The sequence below is a fragment of the Cibotium barometz genome, chromosome 29 (genome assembly GCF_041138505.1).
Source record: "Cibotium barometz isolate CiBa-2024 chromosome 29, ASM4113850v1, whole genome shotgun sequence".
NCBI lineage: Eukaryota > Viridiplantae > Streptophyta > Polypodiopsida > Cyatheales > Cibotiaceae > Cibotium > Cibotium barometz.
In genome coordinates this window covers 29560554-29584542 of record NC_141074.1, presented here as the reverse complement: position 1 = coordinate 29584542, position 23989 = coordinate 29560554, and the positions used below count along the sequence as shown (strand labels likewise).

General features: G+C 43.2%; 1 protein-coding gene across 6 annotated transcripts in view; it reads right to left on the bottom strand.

Moving 5' to 3' along the window:
• LOC147622023 (eukaryotic translation initiation factor 3 subunit F-like) overlaps positions 1–13420 on the bottom strand; it is a 31441-nt gene extending 18021 nt beyond the window's left edge. For all 6 annotated transcript variants that reach the window (XM_086823083.1, XM_086823084.1, XM_086823082.1 and 3 more), the window contains exon 1: positions 13274–13420. The gene's annotated coding sequence lies outside the window, so the exon portion shown is untranslated. The remainder of the gene's footprint in view (positions 1–13273) is intronic.
• Between the last annotated feature and the right edge of the window lie 10569 nt (positions 13421–23989).

Genomic DNA, 23989 nt, shown 5'->3' with positions numbered 1-23989 from the left:
TTCCTCACAAAGTTTCAGGACCGAGGGACCCACGAAGCGGTATGGCTTCACAAAGAGTTCTTCGACGACTATTTGACGTTATTGACGGATTATTTGGAGGCTATGCAACTTCCGTCAAGTTAAGCAAAGGGGATGTCACGTGCATCTCGCACTTGGATGCCACGTAGACATATCTTTACAAGAAGGTGCAGGACCAAGGGTGGAAAACTGGTCCCATGTGAGCCCAGGACGAGTCAGCCACGGTTCCACTCCATTCGTCCGAGGTCAGGTGTGCATTGTCATGCACATGCATCTAAGGTCAGGTGTGCATTGTCTTGCACATGAAACAGTGCCATTCCGCGCTGTGAGTCTCCCTCTGGAATGACGTCAGTTGTTTTGTATGTTTGGTCTACGACGACCAGATGTCAGACGGCTGTGTAGATGTAGGTATGCATCAGGTTTGTGCACGGGGAAGGCTATGGGCCACCCCAAGGGGGCCAGGCAAGCCCCAAGACTTGCCCACCAGCCCAAGGAGGGGTTGGGCAGGCTGTCGGCCAGCCCAAGAGGGCTTGGCATGGCAGCCGACTTGCCTTTGGGCAAGCCCAGCCAGGACTGCAGGCAGCCAGTGTCAAGGGGTTGCCCAACAGCCTACGCTGGCCTGGACAGCAGCCCACAGAGGCAGGCAAGCTAATCAAGCAGTTTTGGTGTGAAACGTAGGACTTTTCAGCATTAAATGCTATTTAACCAGTCGTGGGGCTTTTTTCAATCAACCGATGGGGTAAAACCAGCCGACCAGCATTAGAGAAGGGTATAAATACCCAGAGCTTAATTCAGTCCTAACTATCTCATATTTCACCAAGTGTTGAAGCTAATCAAGGAGCCAGGACAGCCAAGGAGAAGTTAACGCAAAGGGGTGAAGGATTGAAGGTCAAGGGCAGAGGATTGTCCTCAACCAAGAAGGTTCAGGTTCAATCTTTTATTTCAGTTTTGCATCATTCTAGTAAAAGCAAATACACCATCCGTGGTGGAGACCCTATAGAGGATATTCGGGCCCCAATACTGTGTCCTCTTCTACCTCCCTCTCTCTCTCTATTTTTCTGCACATCTATATTCAGTTTTGTGCGTTATTTTCGTCGCGAAAAGTGTGCTCATTTCCGAGCATTGAAGTTACCGAGCTTCCGCATGTTACAGTGGTGATGTCATGTGCACACATCTACATGCTTATCTCGGAGGCTAAGCCTAAGGAGGTAACAAGATAAAGAAGAAAAGATCAGAAAAAAACCAGATTTTTGGAGCATATTCTGTGGAGCGTCTTGTGGAAGGACACAGGGAATATTCCTGTCGGCTATAGCATTTATGAGATTTATTTGTCCAAGAGCTGGCCGACCAGTAGTCGGCCAGTCCATGAGGTGTTCTCAAGCCTATATAAGGCTTATGTGCTCATTGTTTCATTCATTCAACTCCTTGTTGAGTTGGGTCTAGACATAGACTAGGGTTAGGGTTTGTTTACCTTTTCCCTATGCCTATGCCTGCAGGGAATTATGTACCTTTTTGTACCATATGAAATACTAAATTTCCAATTATACCTCTCTCTATTCTCCCTTATGTCTGTGTTTTTGCATCAGCATGTTCAAGATGGTGTTTAGGGCTGAAAGAAGCATACCACAGCTTCTACATGTAACAGACATTCTCTCCTGCTTAGTGTAATATGCGGAAGCTTCGGAGAAGGATCGGTACTTCAAAACTCAGAAAACAGCACTCTTTTCGCGACGGAATTAACGCACAAACTGAAAGACGATGTGCAGAAAATAGAGAGAGAAGGGGGAGATGGAGAAGGACACAGTATTGGGTCCCAATTACCCTCTGTAGGGCCCCCACCACGGATGGTGTATTTGCTTTATTAGAATGATGTAAATCTGAAACAAATACAAAGTACTTGACCTTTTCTTGGCTGGAAAACCTGCCCTTGACCTTCAGTCCTTCACCCCTTAGCTTTAGCAAACCCTTGGCTGTCCTGGCCCTTGAATGCTTGATGCTCTTGGTGAATTATGAGATGGGATGAATGAATTATGGGCTGGGCTTTTATACTACTCCCTTCATGCAGTCGGCTGGCTTCAGGACAGCCCACGACTGAGTATTTTTAATAAAATACTCACACACTTTAATAAAGTGTTTTCACACTTGTAATCCCTGCTGTCCAGCCTGCGCATGCTTCTGGACAGCACCCTGGCTGCTGGGCATGCTGCGCATGGGTGTGGGACTGCCCCCCACACCTGGCCGCCTGCTGTTTAGGGCTTTAATCTCTGTCGGCTGCCTGTCCAGAAGCTCTGGAGCTGGCCGACAGCCCCTCCAGCCCTTGCCTTGGCTGGTGGCCAATATCTTGGGCCCTCCTGGCCCCTTGGGGGTGGTTCTGCACCTCCCCCATGCCCAGACTAAGTATGCAAATGCAAATCCTTGCCCTGGGGTAGCCCTATGGGCTGGCCCCATCTCTACATGCAAACTACATGCCTACAGAGGCCTGGCATCCAGTTGCAAACCAGATACTCAGCACATCTGACATCATTCCAGAGGGAGACTCACAGCGCGGACTGGCACTGCTTCATGTGCAGGACAATGCACACCTGACCTTGGACTCATGTGCAGGACAATGCACACCTGACCTCGGACGACTGAGATGGATCCCTAGCTGACTCGTCCCGGACTGGGCTCACATGGGACCAGTTCACCATCCCAGGTCCTGCACCTTCTGTACAGAAATGTCTACGTGGCATCCAAGTGCGGGATGCACGTGACATCCCCTTCTGCTTAACTTGACGGAAGCTGCATAGCCTCCAAATAATCCGTCAATAAAGCCGGATAGTCTTCGAAAAATTCTTTGTCGAGCCATACCGCTTCATGAGTTCCTCGGTCCTGAAACTTCGTGAGAAACTGTCGTAGTCTTCGGCCTGAGCCATGCTTGAAACGGTGCAGAAGGATCTGTTCTGGAACCATTACTTCTGCTTCATCAATGATGTCTGGTTCCGCTTCGTCTTTGACCTCTGAAGGGGGTGGACCTACATATGGCTTTAACCAACTGACATGAAATACATCGTGCATAGTCCAACTCGGAGGTAGCTTTAACTGCATAGACACCTCATTAATCTTTTTCCGGATGGGGAATGGTCCGAAGCTCCTGAAAGACAACTTTGGGCATCGCTTGCCCACCTGCTTCAATCTTTCCTTCATAATCCGAAGATATACCCAATCTCCTTCCGAAAACTTCATGTCCCTTCGGTCTTTATTGGCCTGTCGAGTGTAGGCCTCTTGCGCTTTAGCCAATCTGTCTTTAACGGACTCTAGGATCTCCTGGTAAGACTCCGTCACTCTGTTCGCCTCCGGTACTGAAGACGACGTCCTGGTTAACAACGACTGGAAAGGCCTTCCAAACGCTGCCTCATATGGAGTCCTGCCAATAGCTGAAGAAAAAGAGTCATTCAAAACAGCTTGAACTAAAGGCAGAAACGATTCCCACTTACCTTGCTGATCGTGGACATAACACTTCAGTACATCAAAGGCCAACTGGTTGTATATCTCTGTCTGGCCATCTGTCTGTGGGTGGAATGCACTGGAAAAATTCAACTTAGTACCAAAATTATCAAACAATGCCCTCCAAAAATGACTGGTAAACTTGGCATCTCGGTCTGACACTATGGTCCTAGGAATCCCACCAATCGGGTACCAATGCCGAATGAATAGCTGGGCAACATCCTCGGCGGTCACATTGGCCCTGCAAGGAATAAGCATCACAAATTTGCTGAACCTGTCAACAATAGTCAAACACTGTGTATTACGCTTACTCGGACTGGGAGGCAGATTTGTGACAAAGTCCATCGAAATGTCTTGGAAAGGACCCTCAGGAATTGGCAAAGGCTGTAACAACCCTATCTTCTTTCCACGAGGAGCTTTCACCTTTTGACAAATGTCACAGCGTTGTACATAAGTAAACACATCACGCCTCATCTTTGGCCAATAGTATTGCCGTTCTAACTTCTCCAGAGTCGAATTCATGCCCCTATGACCACCTGTAATGGCGTCATGGGCATCATGGAGAAGAGCTGCCCGGAATGATTTCATGACACACAGTCGGCCTTTGTAGTAAAGCCAACCATCGCGTATCAGAAAATGGCATGGTCCTGTGGCATCCAATGCCTGTTCCCACTGTGTACCGAATTCCTCAGAATCCGCGTACGTGTGCTTCATGTCTTCTAGTCCTGTACCAACAAGGTCAAGTCTAATGGTCTGAATCGCAGATACTTGTCCCTTCCTGCTCAAAGCATCGGCCACTGGATTGGCCTTTCCTGGAAGGTACTCAATCATTCCACCGAACTGCTAGAATATCTGACTCCAGCGGTGTTGTCGATCACTCCACTGCACTGGGAATCGTCTGAATCCAGCGCAATGCCTGATGGTCAGTGCGAACCTCGAAGTCACGGCCATACAAGAAATGTTTCCAATGTTTCAAGGCCTGTATAACTGCTAGGAGTTCACGATCATAGACTGAATAGTTCTTTTCGGCGGGCAGTAACTTACGAGACATGTAAGCTACTGGATGACCATTCTGTTGCAATACACCTCCAATTGCGATGTTACTCGCATCGGTGATCACCTGAAATGGTTCGTCCCACGAGGCAAGGGCTAAACAAGGCGCTTCTGACAAAGCCACCTTGAGGTTCTGGAATGCCTCCAACGCTCGTGGAGTCATTCGAATCTTTTGCCTCCTTGTTTTCACTCCCTTTAGCAGATCGGTGAGGTCTGCCGAGAGATCAGAAAACTTGTCAATGTGGGTGGAATATGCCTGGCATATACCCACAAATGATCTAATGTCATAAGCGGTCTGAGGTACTTCCCAGTTAACAATCTCGGCCACTTTAGCCGGATCAAGTCGAATGCCTTCGGCACTGATTATATATCCCAAGTAATGTACCTGGAACGGATAAAATTCTGACTTCTTTTCATTGACATAGAGCTCGTTGCTTTCCAGCAACTTAAGGACTTTCTCCACATCAATGTCATGCTGCTCAACTGTAGCTGAAAATATGAGTATGTCGTCCAGAAATATGAACACACACACTCCAATCAACTCCCGGAAAATACGCATCATCATGCGGTTAAATGTAGCTGGGGCGTTCGTCAATCCAAATGGCATAACCACAAATTCATAGTGGGCCCGTTCTGTACGGAAAGCTGTCTTGGGGATGTCCCCCTCAACAATCCGAACCTGGTGGTACCTACTCTTTAAATCCAATTTGGAGAACACCTTAGCTCCATTCAGCCTCTCGAGGATATAGTCAATTCGAGGCATCGGGAACCTGCTCTTGATAGTCAGCTTGTTGAGTGCACGATAATCGACACACAACCGAGAAGACCCATCTTTCTTCTTGACAAATAAGATCGGTGCTGCAAATGGCGACACGCTAGGGCGGATGAAGCCAGCTTGCAACAATTCTTGGAGTTGGCGGTCCAACTCCGATTCCATTGCCTTAGAAAGGCGATACGGAAACTTGCTCCGGGGTTCCGAGCCTGGGAGGAGGTCAATCTTGTGATCCTCCGGTCTAGACGGGGGAAGCTGGGGAGGGAGACTGTCCCGAAGAAAAATCTTCTGGAACTTTTCATGGAGAACCAAGTACTTCTCGGAAGCACTGGCCACCGTCTGGGCTGTCTGGACGTAAATCATCGCACACTGTGCGCCTTTCCTGACTGCTCGCTTAGCCTGCAAGTGGCTTATGAGCGGAAAGTTTGGAATACCTGGCTCACACTTAATGGTCACCGGGGTGTTTGACACATTCCGATCAATCTGGAACGTGTGCTTGTCCCACTTGACATCTGGAAGAAACTTGTGAAACCACTGGATACCCAAAATTATGTCTGCTCCTACAAGAGGGGCAACCATAAAGTCACGCACAAACTCTATGCCCTGAATCACTAACTTAGCACCTAGAGCTTCATACTTGACGCTCGTTGTCATACCTGTGCTAAAACCCTCAACCTGTTTGTCCACCGGAGTCAGCTCGAAACGGGCACGCCTAGCGGCCTCTTCCGTGATCACATCCTCCGTGCTGCCGCTGTCAAACAAGACAACGACTCTCTGGCCACCTATGTAGCCAAAGGACTTGAGCAATTCGTTGTGCTCATACTCCTGGTCATGGACGCCCTTCTGCTTATCTTCGAGCTCCCGGCTAATAATTGCTCCAACTGAAGCACCGGGGGTTGAAGAACTAGGGGTAGCCACTGGGGTCTGTGTGGGAGCTGTGCTCACCACGAAAGCTGTGGAGGCGGCGGCGGCCTTTGGAGGCTTCTTCGGACAATCCCGAGAAGTATGTCCTTTTGTGTGACAAAAGTAACATCTACCCTCCTTCCTGTACTGAGCAAGCTCCTCAGCACTCAACTTGCCACCTGTCTTGCCTGCCTCCACTTTCTGGTCTGGAGTAAGCTTAGACGCATTGTTCGAGTTCTTGGAGCCAGAGGCTCCCGGGCTCTGTCCTGGGGAAGACCCCGTCTGGTTCTGGCTTTTGCCCCCCGAGGTGTTAGCCTTGGGAGAAGCCGGCTGGGAAGTCTTGGGCTTGCCACCATTGTGTTTCATTTCTGCACTCTGCGCAAGCGAGAGTGCGTCCTCAAAGGTGGCTGGTCTAAACATACGCACCTCCCATTGGATGTGCGTGTCCAGGCCATACAAAACTGCCCTTTCTTGTCCGCATCAGATAAGCCTAATTGTAGACACAAGGTCGAAATTCTATTGGCAAACTGAAGGACTGGTTGCGCATTCTGACGCGCACCCCTGAACTCGTCTTCGAGTCGCTCAAGGTAGTGGGGCGGTAAAAACCGCTGCTTAAGGTCACGGACGAACTCGTCCCACCCATAAGCTGCCATACCTGATCTGGTGTGGGCATGAGCCCACTGAGTCCACCAAGGAATGGCCTCACCTTCCAAATACCAACTGGCTAAGATCACTTTGTCAATATCTGATTTCCTAACTGCGGCAAAGTAAGCTTCAAATTGATGTAAGCATGAATACAGAGTAGTGGGATCGAGTTTACCATTATACTTACTGAAGTTCATTTTCTAGGGAAAATGATTCGAGGGCGCCGCCGCTGTCAATCTGGCGTCCAAAGCTCGGAGGTAACGCTCGTGTTTCACTCGTCGCATGGCTTCGTCTTCTCGTTGTCGAATCTCCAATGCACGCATCTGCATCTCAAGCAAGGAGCTTGGCTGCGGCTGTGACCCCTCGAGAGGGTCCCTGTGACGAGGATCTGGTATCTGGGGTACGGAAGGAGAGGGAGGAGGAGATGGAAAACGCGACGCTGGAGAGTGAGAACGCTCCTCCAGAGCCAAAATCCGCGCCTTCTGCTCGTCCAACTTGGTTGTCTGGTCTGCGATTGCTCGCATCATCTGCTGGAACATGTCTTGTACACTCAAGCCGGGTGCCCTAGCTGGGCTGCCTGGTGCACTCTGGTCCCATGGTTCTGGTTCTCTCTCGTCGCCAAAGCTCGCCATAGCGGGAATATGCAATTCCTTTCCAGAACGCAATCTGACCATCCACTATCTGTGTGGGAGACTTCCGGAGGCCTCCGGAGGCTAAAAACCAACCGTCCTTCGAGGGACAGGAGTCACTCCGAAAGGGGTAGTCCACCGGCGTCTAAAAACCAACCACACGAGCGAAAAAATTTTCTCGTTTTCTTTGCTGAATCTTCGTCCTTGAAGTAGGCTCTGATACCACTGTAATATGCGGAAGCTTCGGAGAAGGATCGGTACTTCAAAACTCAGAAAACAGCACTCTTTTCGCGACGGAATTAACGCACAAACTGAAAGACGATGTGCAGAAAATAGAGAGAGAAGGGGGAGATGGAGAAGGACACAGTATTGGGTCCCAATTACCCTCTGTAGGGCCCCCACCATGGATGGTGTATTTGCTTTATTAGAATGATGTAAATCTGAAACAAATACAAAGTACTTAACCTTTTCTTGGCTGGAAAACCTACCCTTGACCTTCAGTCCTTCACCCCTTAGCTTTAGCAAACCCTTGGCTGTCCTGGCCCTTGAATGCTTGATGCTCTTGGTGAATTATGAGATGGGATGAATGAATTATGGGCTGGGCTTTTATACTACTCCCTTCATGCAGTCGGCTGGCTTCAGGACAGCCCACGACTGAGTATTTTTAATAAAATACTCACACACTTTAATAAAGTGTTTTCACACTTGTAATCCCTGCTGTCCAGCCTGCGCATGCTTCTGGACAGCACCCTGGCTGCTGGGCATGCTGCGCATGGGTGTGGGACTGCCCCCCACACCTGGCCGCCTGCTGTTTAGGGCTTTAATCTCTGTCGGCTGCCTGTCCAGAAGCTCTGGAGCTGGCCGACAGCCCCTCCAGCCCTTGCCTTGGCTGGTGGTCAATATCTTGGGCCCTCCTGGCCCCTTGGGGGTGGTTCTACACCTCCCCCATGCCCAGACTAAGTATGCAAATGCAAATCCTTGCCCTGGGGTAGCCCTATGGGCTGGCCCCATCTCTACATGCAAACTACATGCCTACAGAGGCCTGGCATCCAGTTGCAAACCAGATACTCAGCACATCTGACATCATTCCAGAGGGAGACTCACAGCGCGGACTGGCACTGCTTCATGTGCAGGACAATGCACACCTGACCTTGGACTCATGTGCAGGACAATGCACACCTGACCTCGGACGACTGAGATGGATCCCTGGCTGACTCGTCCCGGACTGGGCTCACATGGGACCAGTTCACCATCCCAGGTCCTGCACCTTCTGTACAGAAATGTCTACGTGGCATCCAAGTGCGGGATGCACGTGACACTTAGCTTGGCTGTAGTTGCATCGCCTCCAAGTAGTCCGCCAATAATTGGGGGTACTCCAGGAGAAATTCCTCATCAAGCCAAACACCTTCATGAGTGCCCTGGTCTATGAATTTTGTGTCGAACCGTCTGATTCTTCGACGGGAACCATGCTTCCACTTGTGGAGGAGAATCTACTCGGGCTCAATGATTTCTGATTCGTCGACCATTTAAAGTTGCTGCTCATTCGGAACCTGTTGTAAGGATCGTCCAACATGTTTCAGCAACAAGTCCCCAGATCTTCAAAATCTGCACCAATGGTTTCAAGAGCTCTTGACAGGTACAAGCCTTCACAACAAACTTCACAGCTTCATAGGACCTCCATAGACTCCAAGCACCGAGCCGATGTCCATACTTCAAATTCTAAGTGATATGGAGCTTCTCTTTGCCATAAAACCAACAAGTTCAACAGCTAAGATCAGCCATACAGCCGATACAGAATCGTACAGCAGGTACAACACCTTACAGCCGGGTCCTCGAACTAGGCCTGAATGATTGACCAGCAGCTCTATATATCATAAGAACACCTCAGCACAGAACCAACCTGCAGCTAACGCTCTGTCCAGGTGTTGCCCTACAGCCTCCAACCCTTACATAGCAATGATAAATAGTCGTACAGGGTAGAACAGCAAGAAGAAACAGCCGTACAGGATGGTACAGCAGGGAAAATGCTTGGAGAAGAGCCGTACAGCAGATATGTGGGCATTGGAAGCACTCGTTCCACATATGGTTGTCCAAAATTGTACAACGGAAGAATGGTATCAAAAAGATCCTATGAGCATACAACTTGTTTTTTTGCATGAAATCATGGGCTGAACTGAGTTTTTCACAAAAACCACATCTCTACTCACCAAAATCTGCCGAGAAGCAGGATAGTAGGGACGGCACCCTTTACTCTCTGCACTATAGCCCACAAAAATACATTTCACTGCATTGTCATCAAGCATGGTATGGTGTTGCTTAGGCACAAGAGCTTAAGCCAAGCAATCGAAGACACCCATATGAGCCACAAGTGGCTTTCTATCATGCGTGGGTGGTGAGCTAGCCTGCACCCCTCTTAGGGGGTTTCGACTAATCACTTGTGTTTTGCATTTGGGAGATTCGTGGGGTTGTAACACTTGGTATCAGAGCAACCTAAATGCAGAAGGTATCGCGATGCACAAGAGAAGGTCTCAATAAGCTTTTCTGTTTTGCTTTCCATGGATTCGCAAGAACCAGGTATTCTCTACGCTTTTGTGCTAAGGTTGATCTGATGGCAGTTGTACATTGATTTGTCTCATAGGTCGAGTTCGACCTCTAGTAGACATTAATACAGCTCTCTCTCTCTCTCTCTCTCTCTCTCACACACACACAAGGTGGACACACATATACATATATATACCTAGATGAAACCAAAAACATGCCCAAATTCACCTTTTAGGAAACGTGCATGTTATATACTCATGGTAGTCAACCCACAAGACTATAACTATCAACTCCATTATGCATAGTATGGACTAGATACTACGACATCCCCACTAACGTCATCAATGCCCAATAGTGGGTGTAGAACTCTGTATCAAGATATGCTCTCACACACGCACTCCACACACACACACACACATAAGAGCATATATTCACACAAAGCCCTTCGTACTAAGTTTCTGTCAAACCTCCCGAGATGCAGGGCAGACTCAGCCATAATAAAGCCTAGCACTAAGGGAAGTAGCAAATAGAAAGAATTAGTGCAGCAAATAAGTAGTTGATAGGGCAAATGCACCGCTAAAGATAGAAAGAATTAGCACAATATTAATTGGCAAACTTCACAATGTGAAATTTGCATGTCCGCTAATACGGCTGAATTATATACCTAGATGAATCCAGAAACATGCCCAAGTTCACCCTTAAGGAAACGTGCATGTTATATACTCATGGTAGCCCTTTTGGAGGCAGTCACACACGAACACATATACATAGCCCTTTTGGAGGCAGTCACACACGAACACAAGTGAGTACACAAACTCGGGTACATTCAGTAGACGGACAAACATACGAGCTCCAAAATACTCAATAAACCCCCCTTTGCAACAAAGATAAAAATGATATGAGAATACTTTAGACATATCCAATGATGGCCTCCAAACTGCATCATATCTCCAACTAAACATGTTTCCTATGCCAACTCAACGGCTAAGTCTGAGCATGGCTCAAAGGCTCACCCAAGCATCAATGTCTTGCGTATGAGCATGGCTCAGAGGCTACAGGTTGCACGGAAACTCAACGGTCTAGGGCACTATGACACCCACATCCTAGAACTCACTTTCTCGGTCTGATTTATGGGAGCTCCATCCATAGCAACGACATACATCAATCCTCAACCCCCCCCCCCCCCGCACTAAGACGACTTTCGACATGTCCTATGATGGTCTCTAAACTACATCATATCTCCAACCACACATGTTTCCTATGCCAACTCAACGACGTAAGTCTGAGCATTGCTCAAAGGCTCAACCGAGCATCAATGTCTTACATATGAGCATGGCTCAAAGGCTCCAAGTCTAAGCATGGATGCACAAAAACTCAATGTATGACACCCACATCCTGAAACTCACTTCCTAGGCTTGATTTGTGGGAGCTCCATCAATAACAACAACATACATAAAAATTCCCCCCCCCCAACTCCAAACAGGATTAACATAGGAGATGGAGCCTTTTGTAACATTAAGGCACGCAAACAAACACGAAAACACTACTTATAAATCTTTTTCAGGAGACATCTAGGATAGAGGACCAACTCGAACACATAAAAACAGAGAAAAGTAAATTTTTGGAAGTTTGATAACTTGTGAATGAGCATGTGGTCGTGAAGAGTAGCCTTTTTCGGCCTCGTACACACATAAAATAGAGAAAAGTAAATTTTTGGAAGTTAAATAACTTGTGAATAAGCGTGTGTTCGTGAAGAGTAGTCTTTTTCGGCGTCGTTTCCATGCTACTGCTTCACCCATGGCACAATGGGAGCTTCAATGCGCTGTGGGAGACTTCAATTTTGCCAAATTTGGCCCAATGTCGAAAAAGCCCCTAATTAATAATCATATACTTGCAATGAGCAAGTGAGTAATGTAAGGGCGTGGAGCCTCTACGTCTAGTCTCTCTTGGTTAGATGCATTGTTGGATAGAAACTATATTTGTTTCATACATGCGTATGCGCATATGCACATAGAAACACACATACACATACACACATGCATGCATATATATTACATACATACATATATATATATATATATATATACATATATACATGCATGCATGCATCATACATACATACAAACATGCATACACAAGTGCATGTATGTGTACGTATGATGCACGACGGATGCATGTATGTATGTATGTGTATGTGTGCATTGTATGCATGCATACATATGTGTATGTACGAATATGTACATTTGTGGAAGCCTTCAATACCTCTCCTTAGAAACCCATTCAAAACCCAAACTATTATAATGTTTCTAAAGGTTCTGACGACCTTGGTTGGATGTACACTGTACGAATGTCCCATTCTATGCCATAGTGGTCAAGGTTGGGCCTTCAGAGATAACTCAAGCCAAGAAGCTTGGAACATAGTGACAAGAAAGCATGGGAGTATTAGGGAAATCAAACACCAAGGGAGAGATTTGAAATCTATGGTGATGGACGTTGGGACATTGAGAGAGAACACAATCCTTAAAATTGATTCATGCACATGAACATTTAAATGGCCTAAGTTCAAAGTTTATTTGATTGAAAATTGGTTAATGTAAGTTCATAAAGGAAGATGTAAAGGAGTAGAGATTCTTCACGTAAGGAATGATGGAAAATTAATGATATCATGGACACATGATGTCACATGAATTGATGGTGAGAATTTAGGATTGACTAAGAGATATTGAGGATCTAGATGCTTCTCTTTTGGGCTACAATATGTTATACTTGGAGTTTACACTTGTGGAAGGTATAGAGCTTGGTTTTGACTTAATCGTTCAACAAAACCAGCTGGACAAGGATCCCCTGACATCGAGGATCAAGCTAAGTAGAGTGTGAGATAATCCTCACTCTAAGGCATGCCAAGACCTACATCATGCTAATGATCCTTCTAAGCCTCCCTGATCCTTAAAACCCTGAACTTCTGAACGTCCATGATGAATTGCCACAACTCCATGATCCTGTAAGCCCTGATCAACTGGACATATTGTTAACCCTAATCTCCTGAACCTGCCTAATCCAGTTAACCCGAATATGCTCGAACTCCTTAATCTGCTGGTGCTGCATGATTCTGTGAACCTGTAACCCTATATTGCTGAACTGAAATCCTCAATCAACGAATGCGCAAACAGAAAAGTCTGAACAAACAGAAAATTGGATGATTGTGTAGCAAATAAAGTGCACTTACAACGCGTTCTGTCTGTCGCTGGCGCCTGCAGATGACCCAAGGTCTCTGATGGTTGCAAGCGAGAGGTTGGCTAGGGTTTTGGGATACAAACCGTGGATGATGTTTTTAGTCCCCTTTCACATATGAAGGAATAGCACCCAGCCCAGACCGTGGGCGCTTTCGCAGCGTAATGTTTTTTGTCCGCTTTCACATCTGAAGGAAGAACGCCCAGCCCAGACATATAGCTTGTGGTATTGCTTTTATTACTATAAGAATGATTTTGGAAAGCAAGCAAGCAAACACATTTTACACGTTTACACTTGGCATCAATTTTGCCATTTGTCCTAAAAATAGTGTCCCCTCTCTCTCTCTCTCTCTATCTCTCTCAAATTCAATGCAACATTTGTTGCTAGTGTTCACGAAAAATCTTATATAAAGCAAGCTATCAAAACTGTGAACTTGAAAGTTAAGGGTTATATGTACAAGTTTACAAAGTAAAAAATTCTAATATTTCAAATTCAAAGAAATAAATTGCAAATTTTCAAATACATGTTTGAAAAATCACTTAAAAAGAAAACTTTTTGAGATGAATAAATCAATTTTAAAACTAAACTTTCATAAGATGTTACAAAAACTTAAATTTACCAAAAAAAAAACTCTCAAAGATACAGGTCTAAAAATCTTGAGTAATTTCGATGATATGTATTCGAGACAGGAGTTATACAAAAAAAATTAAGTCTAACATACTTCAAAACTTTCAAGTCCAAACCTATTGCTTTTGAATCCCATCTTTTAGGGATTTCATCCCATAACTGGTAGAATATACAGCTAATTTATGTTGGTTAGAAGTTGCATGCACTCGAATTGCACTCAACTGAATATTTGCAGATCCACATGTTCCAAACTCACTTCTACATTTTTTAATTTTCTTACATCAAAGTATGCCCATAAATAAATATACATAATAAGAAATCTCTCTCTCTCTCTCTCTCTCTCTCTCTCTCTCTCTCTCTCTCTCTCTCTCTCCCCCCCCCCCCTCGGCCCACAAATCTCTTTAGGACTTGCTATAATGAAATAATTTAACCTAACAAGGTTTAGCACTTTAGCAGTTACCCCAAAAAAAAAAAAGAGAAACAATTTATTAAAACAGAAATATGACCAACATATCAAATCCATGTTTTGGCTTGCACGTTGATAAAGCTTTTTAAGAAAGCCAATAACCTTCTATGAATGTAGATTATGGACAAACAAGACATTGTAGAACAAATAAGACATTTTATTCCATGCATAACTCATATCTCAAACATATATTAATCTCACTTACATTAACATGCATATTAATCTCACTTACATTAACATGCAATATTAGAATGCTAAAAAGATCTTATCATCCAGATGAGCTCTTGGGCTCGGGCTCTTGACCCCCGAATGGAAAAAAATAAACATTTATGTAGGGTTTTAAGCTACCGTACTAGCCCATGCTCCCTTTGGAAACAACAATAAACGCATGTATGCTCTTGGGCAAGACTCAACCCATAAATGATAACAGTAATGAAAACTTATATAGGAATATGAGCTATGGTTTCCCTCATAAATAGGTGCCATGTTTGCTCATGGCCCCTTGTCACACCATAGCCCTACACCAAAACATAATAGCAAAGAATGAAAACACTAACAAAATAAAACCCATAAGAGCCTTCATGCAATGTCCTACAACTACATATAATGGCTTTGATGAAAATAGATACAACCATAATGATGAAAATAGAAGAAGACACCATCAAAACCTCATAAACAGGGACCATGTTTGCTCATAGTGTGACCATAGCCCATAACACTCTTCATGCAATGTCCCACAACCACATAAACAGGGACCATGTTTGCTCATAGTGTGACCATAGCCCATAACACTCTTCATGCAATGTCCCACAACCACATATAACAACTTTCATGCAACTAGATACAGCCACAACAATGAAAATAGAAGATGACATCAACAAAACCTCATAAACAAGGACCATGTTTGCTCATGGTGATGACCATAGCCCTATACCAAAACATAACAACAAACTTGCAAAGAATAACAATAGTAACAAAACAAAGCACATAAAAGCCTTCATGCAATAACCACCCATAACAACTTCCATACAATAAGCTACACCCACAATGTTGAAATTAGAAGAGGAAAACATCAAAACCTAAACCTTGACCTTTGGGCATGGCCGAGCAATTTTTTTAAGGGTTCGAGCTACGGTTCCCTTATGAGGAGAGATCGTCTTGCCCCATACCCGTCACGATTCACAATGGCAAAGGGTTAAAGAATACCAAACAACATCCACGAGCACACAGGCTCAAGGGTTGCAACAAGTGCCCCATGTATGGAAGCTCAAGAACACAAGGGCAAGGCAACTGTAAGAGGTAGACATTCCAATTTGCAACATGTAGAGGCTCAAGGTCCCAAGGGCAAGGCAACTGTTAGAGGTAGACATTGCAATTTACAGCATCAACACACAGCCAAACCACCATCAACACACAGCATACAAAGGCCAAGGCCCGAGAGGCTCAAAGGTCGCAACAAGCAAAGCCACAAACCACGATCACCACAAGTGAGAAGCATTACGAGGTCGTAAGCAAACCACAAAATGAGAGGCCAGAGCACAGACTCAAGGCGACAAGGCCCAAGTCTTAGCTAAGGCTTAAGCATTAGAAGAAAAGGTTGGAATTGAGGGTTAATTTTTTAAAAAAAATCTCTAACAATGCACACTAGGGCAGCCTCAAGTTTCAATATACATAGAATTTTCGCCCGTTAGTACAAGGAATCAAGTAAAAGCAATCATCAAAAAATGGAATCCAATGTTTGGAACTTGGAAGATGGGGCATAGATCGCCTCACTTTTAGAGTAATATTACCCACCAAATATTTCACGTGGCTTTATCCTATTCGGCAACCACCTTAACCCTTGAAGAGATTATCAGGCCTTAGAAAACCCTCTTTTAAAAATATTAAACCATGTAAAACCTTTGTAGTTCAATTTGGTGTCATGAAAAACCTTGAACTTACTTAAGGTCTCAAATTATTTGGATTCTCAAAAAAAAATTTACAAATTTAATTTTTGCAAGTAAACTCCAAATATTTACTGCTAGGTAGTTTTGCTTGCAAGTTTGCTCAGGCATGACCTTCACAATATGGGAGTCCCACTTACAATGTATTCTATATATGATTGCAAGAAACAGAGGCACTAGGCACTGCATTCTCCACACCACATCTTCTTTGTGCAAGAGTCTCCACCTTCTAGTGAGCTTGAACCAACATAGATAGTTCTTTGTGGCATCCACCCTGTGTTGGGGCCTTGGATGGCAGAATTCAGCCCAGAAATTGGTGCCTCCATGACCTCGTCTTCATTGTAGCAAATACAAAAAAGCATACTCAACACACGCAAACCACGAAATCGATAAACCTGTGGGAGCAACACATAGTACACTTCAAGCAACCTCACTTTGGGGGCCTTACGCCGCTTTTTGGTGGGAGTAAGCATGAACGTGTCGATCTCTAAGTTTGACATGGTGATGGCCCTATGCAAAAGGGCACAGAAATCAAATGCCACGAGGTGGTACGTGCTACTCGGAAATTCTTGAATCTACAATGCCTTCATGGGTGAAAGTGCAGGTTAGCCCAATTGTGCACCAAGTTTCATGAGACATAAGATTTTGACTAAGCCCCTATGTCTCTACCAAAAGCTAGTTTCAGTTTAAACCCAGTCTTAGTGGCCATGCCTAGCCAAGCTCTTGGTTGGATTCACTTCTCAATCTTCTTCTTCCAAGTAGACAACTTGGGTTACATAGAGATGCCCATTTTCTTGATCTTTCCTCGCCTTCTTGCTTTATTTTAGCTTGTTCCTTTTTTTAATCCTTCTTCAAATGAATAGGCTTTTACGCATATTCCTTTTTTTATCCTTCTTCAAATGAATAGGCTTTTTTTAATCCTTCTTCAAATGAATACGCTTTTACGCATATTCCTTTTTAGAAAATCCTAGTGGTTCTTTCCTTTCAATGAAAAAAACTAGGGGATCACATTAAATTCATTTTTGCAAAAGTGGAAGAAGTCAATTTGAGCATCTATGGCATCACAACATGTCAAAGCCAATCCTCCTGAGTTACAATTTTGAAGAAGCACAATTCTTCTTCTTCAGGCTTAGAGATCTTGGAAGACTTATGACGAGGATTCATTGCCCCTACCTCTTGGTTGAAATCTTCTTCATCACTCATGTGGTAATTAACATGTCCGCAATGCTTTACATGTAAACTAAAGCCATTTCCTTGCCTCCAGTCGCTCGGAGAGGCAATTAGAGTACTTTTGCATTCATCTTTCAATATCTTCTTATAGATGTGCCATAGGTTAGTTGTGGTGGATCTTGCGATGACTAAATCTTTGTCTAATGGAACTCCACTAATTGGATATGTTTCCCATGTTTGCAAGTTGACCTTTAGAATCTGATCCATAGATGTGGTTCGTGTCCAACTCATAGACCACTCACTATAGGTTCTCTTATGTAGGGGCATCTTAGGATACAAATTCATCACTACAAAAAAGGAGTGATAAAAACTCATGCCAAATGTCTTAACTTTGCAAAAGTTCCCAAAAGCTTTGTGATCGCACCATTAGCTAGGTTCACTAGGAGGCTTTCCCCATTTCTCCCAACATTTGGTAGTGATGAGGATAATACCAATGCCTACATAAATGACTTGAAGTCCATTGTACATTAATGTGGGTAGTGTTGCACTATTAAAGTAGTGACCAAGCTTACTCATGAGCTCTTTGGGAATCAATTTACACCTCTTTTCTATGCAAGCAAGTTTTCAAATTAGTTTAAGGTTGCTCTTTCATTTCTCAACTCTTAGTTTCATTTCCCAACTTCCATCCATCCAATCCTTCAAGTGATACTGTAAGCTCGAACTACCTTGATGCACGGAGGTTGAGAGGACAAGAAGGTGGAGGCATCGGCAATGTCACTTGAAGCACATATTGTCTCACTTGGGCAACTCTCTAGGCTTACAATGGTGTATGGAATTTGAACCGCTCCGCTCCGCGTCCAAGAATAATGAATCAGGACTAGTTTCACCTTGTAGCCTCTAGCTTTTCTTCACTGACCTCTGGGAGGACAGGTCCTTTTCCAATTCTTTTGTTAGGTCTTATATGGAAGTGGTATCTAACTACGATAGGAGGGACTCTTGTAGTAGGAACTATATGGAAGTGGTATCTACAATAGGAGGGCCTCTTGCAATAGGAACTATAGATAAATCTCCTTCAGTTTTGGCATGGTCGCATTAAAACTTGAGTGATTTCTAGGCTTGCTCTTCTCTGAGATGGTGTTAGGATATTTGGTCAACTTCTATGGGGGTCAATTTGACCTTCTACAAGCTTAATGGCTGGCTTTAGAAACAGTATGGGATCACTTTCAGCTTCTACATGCTTAATGGCTGGCTTTAGAAAACATCTCCTCCTTAGAGAGAATGACTATGAAGTGTTAGTGGGTTGTCCCTCACCAGATCCCACTCTGAAGCACTAGTGGGTTCTCTCTCACCAGATCTACTCTACACTAACTATGTCTTCCCCCCTTTCTGACCTTTCGGGATATGGCACGCACTTGTCATGGGACTCTTAGATTCCCAAAGGTCGATGCCTCTCCTAGTAGATTAGTACTTGTCCTTCTCTTGGATTGCACTCATGTGACTACATTTAAGGGGACTAACTGATAAATGTATCACACTTAGCAAGTTGAGGCTTTACCATAAGCTGCACATTTTGTGTAGAGTTGGATGAGGACAATGTAAGGTTGACTGTGAATGAATTACAGTAGGGTCACTTTATTAATGAAACAATTTTAAAGAAAAGGTTCCTACGGTAAAAAAGAAATGTGAATTTACTAAATACATTATTTATTACCTCTATTAGTTTATAGAGAGCTCTATGGTCAAAGAAAGGCACATTTATTTGATAAAAATAATATTTCTTGTCTCTATTAATTTATAGAGAGCATAAATATGAAGAAAATAAATACATGAAAATACAAACATTCAAATACAAAAAAGGACTTGAAAGAATTCATATTTTTGAAAGTATTTAGGGTACCTACTTGAGATTGGTTGAATTAGTGAGAGCTCCATGAATTTTCCTTCTCAACGTCAGTGCCCAAAATCCCTCATAAAGGTGTGGGAATATACAGTAAACAAGGCCTACCACTACCTAGTCTAGAAAGTACTACTTGTACTTATGTAAGAGGAGATGTAAGGTGAATATGACAGCATAGGGAGCTTCAAAAAAAATCATGGATTTCTAGCATGGGAAGAGGGCTTTTTATAGGTATTCTAGCCTATGCATGCACCACTAGTGCCCTAGGAGTTAAAGCTTAGTTGTTGATGGTGGCTCATGCATCATGCACATATGCATACCTCTCATTTTGTGGGTTTGAACCTTAGTGAACTAAGACTTACTTTCTGTTAACAATTAGAGGCAAGCATGACATTGATTTCATGCATCCATGCACTCAAAAACCATCCATGAAAACCATGGATTGTTTTCCACCTTCCAACCTAACCAAAACCACTTGCCAAATACCATGTGCATATTACCACTTACCATTTCCCACTTACCACCTTCTATATTCCACTTGGTTTCCTCAAACCATAGTTTTCACCCAAACCTTAGAACCTTAGATTAATTAAATTATTTTTCCCAAGGGTACACACACTTAGGCTAGGCCTATTTAATTTTATTCTCTCCAATGTACTAATATTATTTCTGTCCATGCCCTGGTCCTAGAGTAAACCCCACATTCCAAATTTAATTATGGACTTTAGATTTTTTTGATTATTTTGGGATGTAAGTGCTTTCACACAAGGTACACACACACACGCACAAACACACACATTAACACATGTGTGTACATGAGCACAAGTGCACCTTTATAATTTTTGTGGGCATGTGAACCTTATAAAAATTTTAAGATTCCCATTAAAATGATATAGGCTCTAGGCTCCTAAAAAAAGATATAGAACTATAAAAATATCTTAGGTCTACAAGTATTGTAACTATGCATTCTAAATACATAGTTACATTCTTAGATCTAGAGCTATTGTATGCACCTATGCATTCTAAATGCATCTAGCTATTTCCTTGCATGCTCTAAGAATAAAATACAACTCACAACAGACCTACGCAAAATAAGGAAAAATACATCAAAAATAGTTTTCTTTTCTTTTGTCTTGTTCTTCACACACCTTTCTAACCATATTATGCAAGAAGTGAACACATCACTCAACATATCGGGCTATGGAATGCTCCAAAGGAAAGAACAAGAATAAAAATATAGAAGCACAATGGAGCTCCCCAACAATGACATCAAAAATGTTATGGCCGAATATGGTCTCTCCCACAAGAGAAAGTAAGAAGAAAAGATTTGTGGCCCATTCTGGTCTCTCCTAAAAACACATTCACAAGAGAAAGCAAGAACAAAACTCAATATCTTGTGGAAACTTGTCGTAATAGATGTAATCTTCTCTTCTTTCAGAGAGCTCTATGTTCTTGATTCTTTGTCACACCAGCTCAATTGTAATCAACTAGGCAGCCACACACTCCTCGCTCTCACACCTATGGTAGCCACACACTCCTTTCTCTCACACCTATGGTAGCCACACACTCCTTTCTCTTACACCTATGGTAGCTACACAATCATTAGGGTAACTTTAGATAAGTAAAAGAAAGACTCAATTACATAATGGGAGAGTGAACCTGACTTATATACAAGTCTATAAGTGTTTACACATACACAAACTAGGGCCAACCAAGTGCTCATAAGTGACCTATTGCTTATACATGCTTAAAAATACATGCATGAAGTTCATGAACATAGGATTCATCCTAGCTTGCTACGACATGCTCTTGGCATGGAAATTGCCATAAGTATTCTGTCATACCATTACAGGCACTAGTCTAAGTTGTAGATTTGGACACCGTTGCGTCCTAGCTTGATTGTACATCCTTTTGGTGTGTCCTAGCTTGATTGTACATCCTTTTGGTGTGTCCTTCTTTTCTCTTTGATGCACAATATAAGTGGCAATATCTATTAATCCCCGAATGGGTTAGCATCCTATTATTGGACCTCAAGATTCGACCCACATTGCATTAAACCATATTGCATTAAACCATGTTATTGCAAAAAATGACCTTTATAGTTGTTCACTTGAATTGAGGGTACAACATTAAAAATGTTGTTTTAAACATATCTATAAATATAGCAGATATGTGTAGGTATATTTTTTATCTTGTTTGGTGGGTAGCTTGCCAGATATGGTAAAGTGGATCTGGGCAATTCTTGAGTCTCTTTTTGAAGTGTTGGTGTGGTTAATCGGTTATCTTGAAGTGTTGGTGTGGTTAATCGGTTATCTTGAGTCTCTTTTTGAAGTGTTGGTGTGGTTAATCGATTATCTTGCTTGAAGCATGGCTATGTCATCGGAAAGAAGTCAAGCATTGAAGATCTTGCACGGCTTGGGGATGAAAATTGAAATTATTGGACAGTGACTTGGGCATGTGGATTTACTTCGACATTTTGGATATCTCTACTTGCTTGATTAGCAAGGTTGTAGGTAAGTTTTTTTGCCTTGGAGGGAGATGCAAAGCTTGGTTGATTGAATGATCGCTTAAAGATCTCTATTTTTGCTGATGGATTCGAAGGTTCCATGAACCGTGATTTCGATTTAGGGCAAGATGGAGGATTTCCATTCGAGCTCTTCATGAAGACTAGTAGCCCTTGTGAGTGCGCAGACACCAGAATTGCATATGAAAAGAGGGCCAGACTTAGCAAGAACAAGGCTTAATGAAAGTAGACAAAACAAGACAACCTGGTTGGGGCATTGATGTAACTTGCAAGAATGGGATCCAATGATGGAGGGTCTCGATCAAAGGCGCGATTGGGGCCATTAGGCGCGATTGGCGGAAGGCATGGATGTGTGATTAGCATCGAATCCACCACATGGTCAGATGGACTGGCCGATCTATGGATATAAGTGTTGGTGTGGCGATAGAATGTGTGTAAAGAGAGGTTCATGGTAAACCAACAACTTGCAAGGGTATATTGTTTATTTAGGTCTCGACTTAGAAGGGTTTTTGGACTACCTCTTAGCATTTGGGTTATATAATCAGGAGTTGCTTCTTGGGCTTTCGTTGACTTTGTTTGCTTTGTCAGTTCTTTCTCCTTGGTCGGGTGCTTGGCGTGCCTTGCTGTTGTCATCAGCGACGGTTACTTTGGCTTTGCCATGCTTTGTGCACTCTTTTCTTTTATGCCTGCTTTTTAAGGTTTTCTAAGGTTTTTCAATAAATTTTGATATATATGCTCTATTCACCTCAAGGGAAAATATACCAAGGTAGCAAACATTTGTGATTAAGACCTCCATGGGAGTTCAATGGAAGTCCTTGCATTGCATTTTGTCTACCTCTTGGATTGGCTGGCTCACCACTCTCTAAGCTAATCTCTAGCATGCTACCTAAGCTACAAATGCTAGGAGTTTGAAACCCGTAACTTGTTCATATATGTAACTATAAACACTTAAGCCCTCTCCTTGAAAATCGTACCTTGTTTTAATAGAGTTTGTTTAAATGAGTTAGCATTAGTCTTGATTTATTGCAGTTAGAGTGAATTGAAACCCAAATTTATTGTTTAAATGAGTTAGCATTAGTCTTGATTTATTGCAGTTAGAGTGAATTGTTTAAATGAGTTAGCATTAGTCTTGATTTATTGCAGTTAGAGTGAATTGTTTAAATGAGTTAGCATTAGTCTTGATTTATTGTAGTTAGAGTGAATTGAAACCCAAATTACTTATGACAGAGTGATGAGAAATATATTAGCAAATTTCCTTGGTTCTTGACTAGAGGTACAAAAGGTTGAGAGAGAGAGAGAGAGAGAGAGAGAATGTGATCCTCAATAGAAATTTGGACAGTATAAGATTTTGAAATGTGTAATTTGAAGGGTTCTCCATATATTTAAGGAAGTACTTGTGGAGTTGGATATACACCCCCCTTACATCTATAATTTTGGAAAGTTTCCTAGAGAAGTGCACACTCTCTTTGAGGGGGTACTTGTCGTGGAGAACAACCCTTAAAAAATAGCAAAGAGAATCTTTAGTTGCGTGGTTTCAACATTCAATATTGAAACTCACGATTTTTTACTTATCTTTACTGCGAGTTTTCTAAAGGTATTTGTTAGTGAGGCCACAATGACTTGTTGTTGTGAGAGTCAAGAATCTACATCATCAAGCATGTAGACCACCTATGGCATACAAGTAGATGATCAAGAACAACAAGTGTTGGTCAATAGGTTGGTTGAGATTAGTCAATCTTAACACAACCGCTTTCCTCCACGATAATAAATTTTAGAGATCATTCTCTAATGACCCTTGAGAATGAGTAGATGATGATTCCATGGCTTTGTCCCTCTAATCCTTACCATGATTAGGCATGTACATGCCTCATATGCAAGCCCTACATTCACTCTAACCTTGGAATGCTCACAAAGAAGTCAAAGTTGGCATGTTTATAATTTCGATGGTGATCTATCACTATCAACCACTTTCCACGTCTCTTTATGGATACACGCATGTTGACGTAGTGCTTCCCCACCCCATCTTTTTCAAAGGAACAATGGACCAATCATGGAGCATTCTCTAAAACTTTTGAAGTCTCATC